Below are 7,490 nucleotides of genomic sequence, written 5' to 3'. Positions count from 1 at the left end.
CTACTGATCATCTGGAAACGATACATAGTAACGACCAAGGGCCTCATCAGATTCCCACTTCAGCTCAGTTGCGCCATCTGCGCCAGTATCCTCGGCACCTGCATCTGTTTTGGAGGGGTGTTGGGCTGCAACTTAAAAGAGGCCTTGCGAATATGCGGATAACCGTTGGAGTACCAAACGAGCTCCAAACGTCCCGAAACTTGACAGGTGGTCTACCGGTGCTATACCAGGGCCACTTGGCAAGGCTCGGTCCATTCCGAGAACGTTCAACACCCGCACGCGAAAAAGGAGACAAGAGGGGTGCGTCGGTGCGTGTGGGAGTGTCGGATTGCGAAACGGACAACGCGGAAAAAAACTCGGATGCATGAGACAAACACGTATGCAAATGAGATGCACGTGATGACATGATATGATATGCATGACATGAATAAAATGCAAAACAAAAGACAAAACCCAACCACGGAGGGAATATCATATCACATAGCCGAAAATGGCAAGAGTTGGAGTTACAAAGATGGAAAGTTACATCCGGGGTGTTACAACACTCCACCACTACAAGAGGATCTCGTCCCGAGATCTAGGACTGAAAGAACTCCGGATATAAAAGGATGATAGAAAGAAAGAGAAGTTGAAAACACAAGGTGAAGCCTTGCAGTGATTTAGATGGAGCTTCGCGACGATGTAACCGAGAGAACTTGGAACTCCGGAAAGAAAACAAGAATACTAGAACCGAGAATTACTTCATCATGAACAATCTCCGGAAGAAGGAATTAATCACTTGGATGAAACAAGAATAAGAATTATGTCATGCCTATCCTTCACCAATTTAAATTGATGACAAGCAACGGATTTGGCATACTACTTATTCTCATAGAAAGGATTAAAAGAGATATGGCGCAAACTTGTGAAGGTCTTCAAGGAACCACCGGTGGAATTTGGAAACAACGAATGATTTGATATGATAACCAAGAAAAGAGAACTCTTGAATGAACCACCGTAAGAATTGAAAATGAACAAAGAAAAGATAAAGAAACACCGGGAAGAATTTGAAAATGAACGAATATACTTGAGAGAATTTACATACAAGTGAACGCAGAGATCCCGAGCTGATTAGATAATACTTGAACGATGCACCGGTATGATTTGGAGAACGAGAGCTGAAAGCTTGAATGAATAATTCTGAGATGATGGGCTACGAAGAATCAATCTGAAAAGACTCTTGAGTTGCTCCGGATGGATGAAAAAAATTCTCACAATCGAAAACAATTATGAGAGGATGACATAAGCTAGAACTATGAATCTCCAAGAGAACGGACCAAGATTTAAGAGAAACTCTTCTTCGGTCTTCAAATGTTGAGAATGATGATGAGAACCACCATGAATTGTTGAGATACTCCGGAACAAAGAAGAATAGAAATGATGAACCAACGATGAAAATATTCTGAAAGTGATCTAGAAGAAGGCATTTGACTGATGATAAATCATTCTTATGTCAAACTTGGAAATGAATTTGAGAATGGCTCCGGGAAAATTAGAAGAGTCAGGTAAGATCCTGGAAAAAGGACATGTGGGTTAGGGCCCACTCAAAAGAAAACACCATTGAACAATTGATTGAAAGGGGGGATTGCACCGGTTGAATTAAATGACTTGAATGAGATAACAACCTCGAAATATCTTGAACGGATTAAGAATGGAAACACAAGTCTTCTGAGATATCTTGAGCACTCCGGATAAGAATAGAGAGAGGTGAACAATTAAGAGGTGCACCGACGTGGAAAAACATTTGAACCAAGGAAAGGGATATGATCAACACTGAAAGCTTGAATTGGATCCACCGGAGAAGAAAAAGAGAACGAAGAATGATAAACTTGAAGCTCGTGAGCATCTTCACGAGGGATCACTGGATCAAAACATTAATTGAGAAGAGTGAAGTGACATCACATGAATAAATGGATACTTGATTAAAAAATATGAGTCCTTGAAGAAAAAGGGGTGGGAGGGCGGGAAAGCAAAGGCAACTTGGGTACGGATGAAACGAACAACGTTGGGAAACTGAGAGATGATCTTGCGAATGTTGAAATGATCGGATCCACTTGAAAAGAAGCACACCGCTTGGAAAGAATTGACATGACAACCTCAGTGATCAAAAGGATTGGTATTCACATAGCAATATGAGAACACCGTTTAGGAAAGGTATGGATTCAACATTTGACTTCGAAGCAACTCGAATACCACAAATAAAACAAAACAAAGGATTTGGCTTGCAGAATAAGCCGAAACAAACATATGATAGAGATTTCATCCGAAGTTTTCGTGGTGGGGCCCACACGGGCTCGAGTGTACAGCACCATCATGTACAAGGCAGTGCACATGACATACGAAGTGTCCCCGAACCAGCATAGCCAAGGGTTCTTTAAGAAACAACGAGACCACTGTAAAAATGACCGTGGAAAGGCAGACCACTAGACGTCGAACCCCAATCTCATATCATGCATCTGTCGAAAAGATATTCTAGGAGCTACTTGAATTCCCACCTATAAAACTCCCGAAACTTTCTGGTTATGCAATCTGGTGTTGGGGATACAGGGGAAGCAATATATCTCACCCAAACTAACAATACGTACATCCAAGCTGTATCCATCCGTCAACACATAACCAAGAAACCTTCGGAAATCGTGTACCTCAACCTTCAAAAAGCATCCGTTATACGAGTTATGGCAATACTTCCGAGCTTGCCCCAGTACTGGGTTATCGGGGTTATCTCACCAACAACTGCATAAAAGAGATTTTCGATGTCGGCAAATCTCAGGTATTCCAGAACTGCGACGATAAGATTGTGACGACAACACCTCGGAGCTCAACTCCCCGGGACACTGCCACAACCCCTAAATGTCAGGAGGCACAAAGAACAATGTTCTCGTCACAAAACCATCGGAACGATTCCAAGATACCCGCGTGATCCTAAAAAAAATTTAGTGAAAATTTGAGAAGAGGATAGTCAAAACATCTACGTCAGGAGACCTCACCCGAGCGACGAAGGGACTGAGGAGTAAAAAGAATCCTACTCTCCGATATATATAATCCTAAGACTCAAAACATTTTTGTTCTAGACTCAACATCGCCAGCAAACAATCAAGCAGGGGGCTCCTAAGTCGGGGATGGTTCTGATTACCAACTTGTAACACCCACGATGCGGCTATATCTCCCACGTGTCGGAGCGCGACTTAGAGGCATAACCGCATGGTGGTTTTGTCGCAAGAAGGGTCATCTTCACACAATCCCATGTAATGAACAAGAATGGGATACGAGAGTTGGCTTACAATCGCCACTTCACATAATACATAAATTAAGATCATACATCATTCAAAGTACACTCATAGACCGGCTACGGTCAAGTTCAAATGAAAAGAAGACAACCCCAAATGCTAGATCCCCGATCGTCCCGACTGGGCTCCTCTACTGATCATCTGGAAACGATACATAGTAACGACCAAGGGCCTCATCAAATTCCCACTTCAGCTCAGTTGCGCCATCTGCGCCAGTATCCTCGGCACCTGCATCTGTTTTGGAGGGGTGTTGGGCTGCAACTTAAAAGAGGCCTTGCGAATATGCGGATAACCGTTGGAGTACCAAACGAGCTCCAAACATCCCGAAACTTGACAGGTGGTCTACCGGTGCTATACCAGGGCCACTTGGCAAGGCTCGGTCCATTCCGAGAACGTTCAACACCCGCACACGAAAAAGGAGACAAGAGGGGTGCGCCGGTGCGTGTGGGAGTGTCGGATTGCGAAACGGACAACGGGGAAAAAACTCGGATGCATGAGACGAACACGTATGCAAATGAGATGCACGTGATGACATGATATGATATGCATGACATGAATAAAATGCAAAACAAAATACAAAACCCAACCACGAAGGGAATATCATATCACATAGCCGAAAATGGCAAGAGTTGGAGTTACAAAGATGGAAAGTTACATCCGGGGTGTTACATGCAGCAACTCGGGACTATTCCTTCCATTGCAGAATAAATCATATCCTCTGTTTGGATGATATTGTTGAATGCTTCTGAAGCAGCTTTGTAAACCTCAATCATAATAGTGGTTATTGATAACCATAATAAAAATCCAGCCATGTTGGCTATTAAAGATTTGAATAATATAACCCAATGATTTATAAGCGCATGGTTCCAATGGCGCAATCCAAATATATACTGGCGTCTTAACGTCCAAAGCCAGACCTAGTTAATAAACTTCGGATATGCTCAAACATGAGCCATAGAGATGAAGGCTACATGGCCTAAATTGTCTTAAGCCATATGTTAATATGGTGTAAATATATGAATCCCAAAAAATGCTCAGAAAAAGATAACAAATCAAAATCGAGAAAATGAGGCTTTCATAGGCCGCCAAGCCTAAAGCTCCAAGGCTTTCATGGGCCGCCAAGCCACTGAGTTAACCTTTTACACTTTGTAAAACCGGCCTCACATGACCGCCGTTTTAACCTTGACAAGTTTAGGGTCTATGTAAGATTGACTGTCAAGAGTACGGCTTGTCGTTCTGGGATTACCCGGGCAGAGTAGCAGTTTGTACAAAGCAGGAGAACTTGGAAGGTTTTGGTGAATACACCTGGTGTTCCAAACCATCTCACAAGGGTAGTAACGCTATGTTCTCTTTGGTGAATACACCTATGTTTGGATAGGAAGCCCCCAAGTGCTTTGTGGCGTTGAGCCGATCAAGAGGGATATTCACAGCTATGTTTTCTTTGGTGAATACACCTATATTTGAACAGGAAGCCCCTAGGTGACCTTTGAAATTGTGGCATTGCACCGATCAAGAGGGATATTCACAGCTATGTTCTCTTTGGTGAATACAACTAAGTTTGAACAGGAAGCCCCCAAGTGACCTTTGAAATTGTGGCATTGCGCTGATCAAGAGGGATATTCACAGCTATATTCTCTTTGGTGAATACACCTATGTTTGAACAGGAAGCCCCAAGTGACCTTTAAAATTGTGGCATTGCACCGATCAAGAGGGATATTCATAGCTATGTTCTCTTTGGTGAATAAACCTATGTTTGAACAGGAAGCCCCCAAGTGACCTTTGAAATAAGACCATAAGGCAGGATACCCATGTTTGAACCACACATCATGGCAGCAAATTCTCTTTGGCAACCTTTTAGTTTCTCTGAGACCTCGAACTTGCGAGAGATGGATTCTTTTTTGAACCGGAGTTTTAAACCGTATATTAAGAGCTTCAAAGCTTTATGGGAGAGAGATGTCTCTTAAGCCGGATTTTAAACCGGAATCTTCATTTTGAGCTAGAAATTTTCTGACGGCCTTTCAATTTTCATCAATATGGCAGCAGCCTCCGGGACTGGGTTATCTTCCCCTTCAATGACCCGGGGATTTTGAATTTGCGTAAACTGACAGCATTTACCGAGCCATGTCCATGTAGCCCCCGAGTCTTAAGACAACTCAAGGAGTTGTCTTGAGATTCTCCATATTTGACTGTGATATAAATCGGTACGAGTCATTCAACGGCTCAGTGATATAATAGTCCCTTTTGAAGTAGACAACCTGTCCTGCATTAGAGAACTTGCAAGCCAAAGTAGTTGCTCTTTTTAAAGAAAGCAATATGTAATATAAAAATATACTAGATGGATTTCACCTGATATGTCAGGCCAGAAATTTTCCACCACAGAGTTGATGATTACCACAGTGAAGCTGAAATCAATCACGGTTGACTCGACCGCGGGAGCAAATAAATGAGCCAGCCGTGGCATTGTAAGCCAGCGTGAACGAGCGATTTAATCACAGGCGTGGTAAGCCGCACGGATGGGCGAGTCAACTGCGTCATGTTGATGTAAATTGGGTCGTAAAGCGGTGGTTTGCACATATATTCATCGAGCATCATGGCACGGTCAGATGCTGGCGCATGATAATGGTGGCACGAGCTATCCCTCCATGACACGACCATCGCTCTTACCATGAATAATTGTCCTGCATAAACAATATTGTAGGCAAAGTAACTGTTCTCACACGAACTAACATGCTGATAAAATACAGAGGAAAGATATCACCTGATGTATTTGTGAAACACCTGCTAGAATCTGTCCAGGGTTTTCTTGTACTGCGATTTCAACCTTTGAACAGAGAAAAGTACTACTCGTACTTGGCCTTGTGTGGGATGCAACAATGACAATAATGACAACAGTTTTCATCGGCCTGGTGGCTGCTCATGGTACATGCACCCGCGACTCTCCGTCCAGATACGCCATCATGGCACCTCTTTTTTTTACAACAAACGCCCAGACCTTTTGACTTCTCTTCCAACCGGCCATACTTATTTCTTTTACTCATACCTCAATTAGCAGGCATAAGGGTGCACGAGGTGTGGCCAACAGGAATAGAGACGAAGCCAACCAACAACAGGGCGGCTCAAGGGAGCAACATGGCTGGGCGCGGCGAAGTGAAGAGAGGCCGCAACCACGGTTTAAGCGGGCAACTCTCACGGGTCGGACCACAGCGGAAGCAGCGGAGGATCTGGGCCTCAGCTGCGGTACTGCCTTTGGAGGTGGCCGGTGACTCGGTGGAGTGAAGAGGGCTTGTAGAGACGGCGACCGGCGCGGCGGCGCGGGAGGCAGTCGACCCAGCGTGCGCATACGGAAGTAGGAGGCATGGATGCACCGAAGCGGGCGATTGCACCATAGTGCGGCGGAACTAGCGGGAGGCCGGTGGTGGAGATAGCAGCGAGTCGGCGATGTATGGAGCGGGGCGGGTCATGGCCGCAGCAGCTTTGACACTCAGGCGAAGAAGCGAGGCGGCTCATGGCCGGCCACGACTAGAAGCGACCCGGCGAAGGCTCACAGGGGCGGCCCTCAGGCAGAGCTATGGCCGGAGGCGACCCGGCGGGGGCTCGGAGCCACTGGCGCACGATGCGCGCGGGAAGCCAGGCGCGGCGGTTCGAAGAAGAGGTGACCGGTTTGGTGAGGTCATGGCTGCAATTCAGCTAGGTGACCGGCTCGGCGGAACCGCGTGGGCGGCTCGACACAAAGGCATAGATGGCAGGTCGCAGCAGGGCCAGGCGACGGCGGATGGTGGCGATTCAAGGCAACGATAGCAGGGTGGGTCGAGACCACAACTGTGGGGCAGCTCAAGGCGCGGCGGGTTGGATCGAGGCACGCCCACGACAGCTCGAGGTGAAGACGGCTTGAAAGCAGTGGCCAAGGCATCTGGTCGCTCAAGGCAAAGAACACGCGATGGCATCGGCGACTTGGCAGTACGGCAGTGTGGCGGCTTGAGCAGCGGAAACAGAGATGAACTAGGGGTTGCGGATGAGCCGGCGTCGGCGGCTCAGAGGAGGGTGAGCCCGACGAAGGGGCGGCTCAAGGATGCGTGGAGGCGACTTGCAAACGGACGGCGGCTCGAGGTGTGCTGAGACCAGTCGAGCTCGGCGTTGAAAACGGGGCGACCCGACGTGGTGGGT

This window comes from Triticum dicoccoides, chromosome 7B, assembly GCF_002162155.2.
Source record: "Triticum dicoccoides isolate Atlit2015 ecotype Zavitan chromosome 7B, WEW_v2.0, whole genome shotgun sequence".
In the NCBI taxonomy this organism is placed as follows: domain Eukaryota; kingdom Viridiplantae; phylum Streptophyta; class Magnoliopsida; order Poales; family Poaceae; genus Triticum; species Triticum dicoccoides.
Note: the sequence above shows the minus strand (reverse complement) of the source record.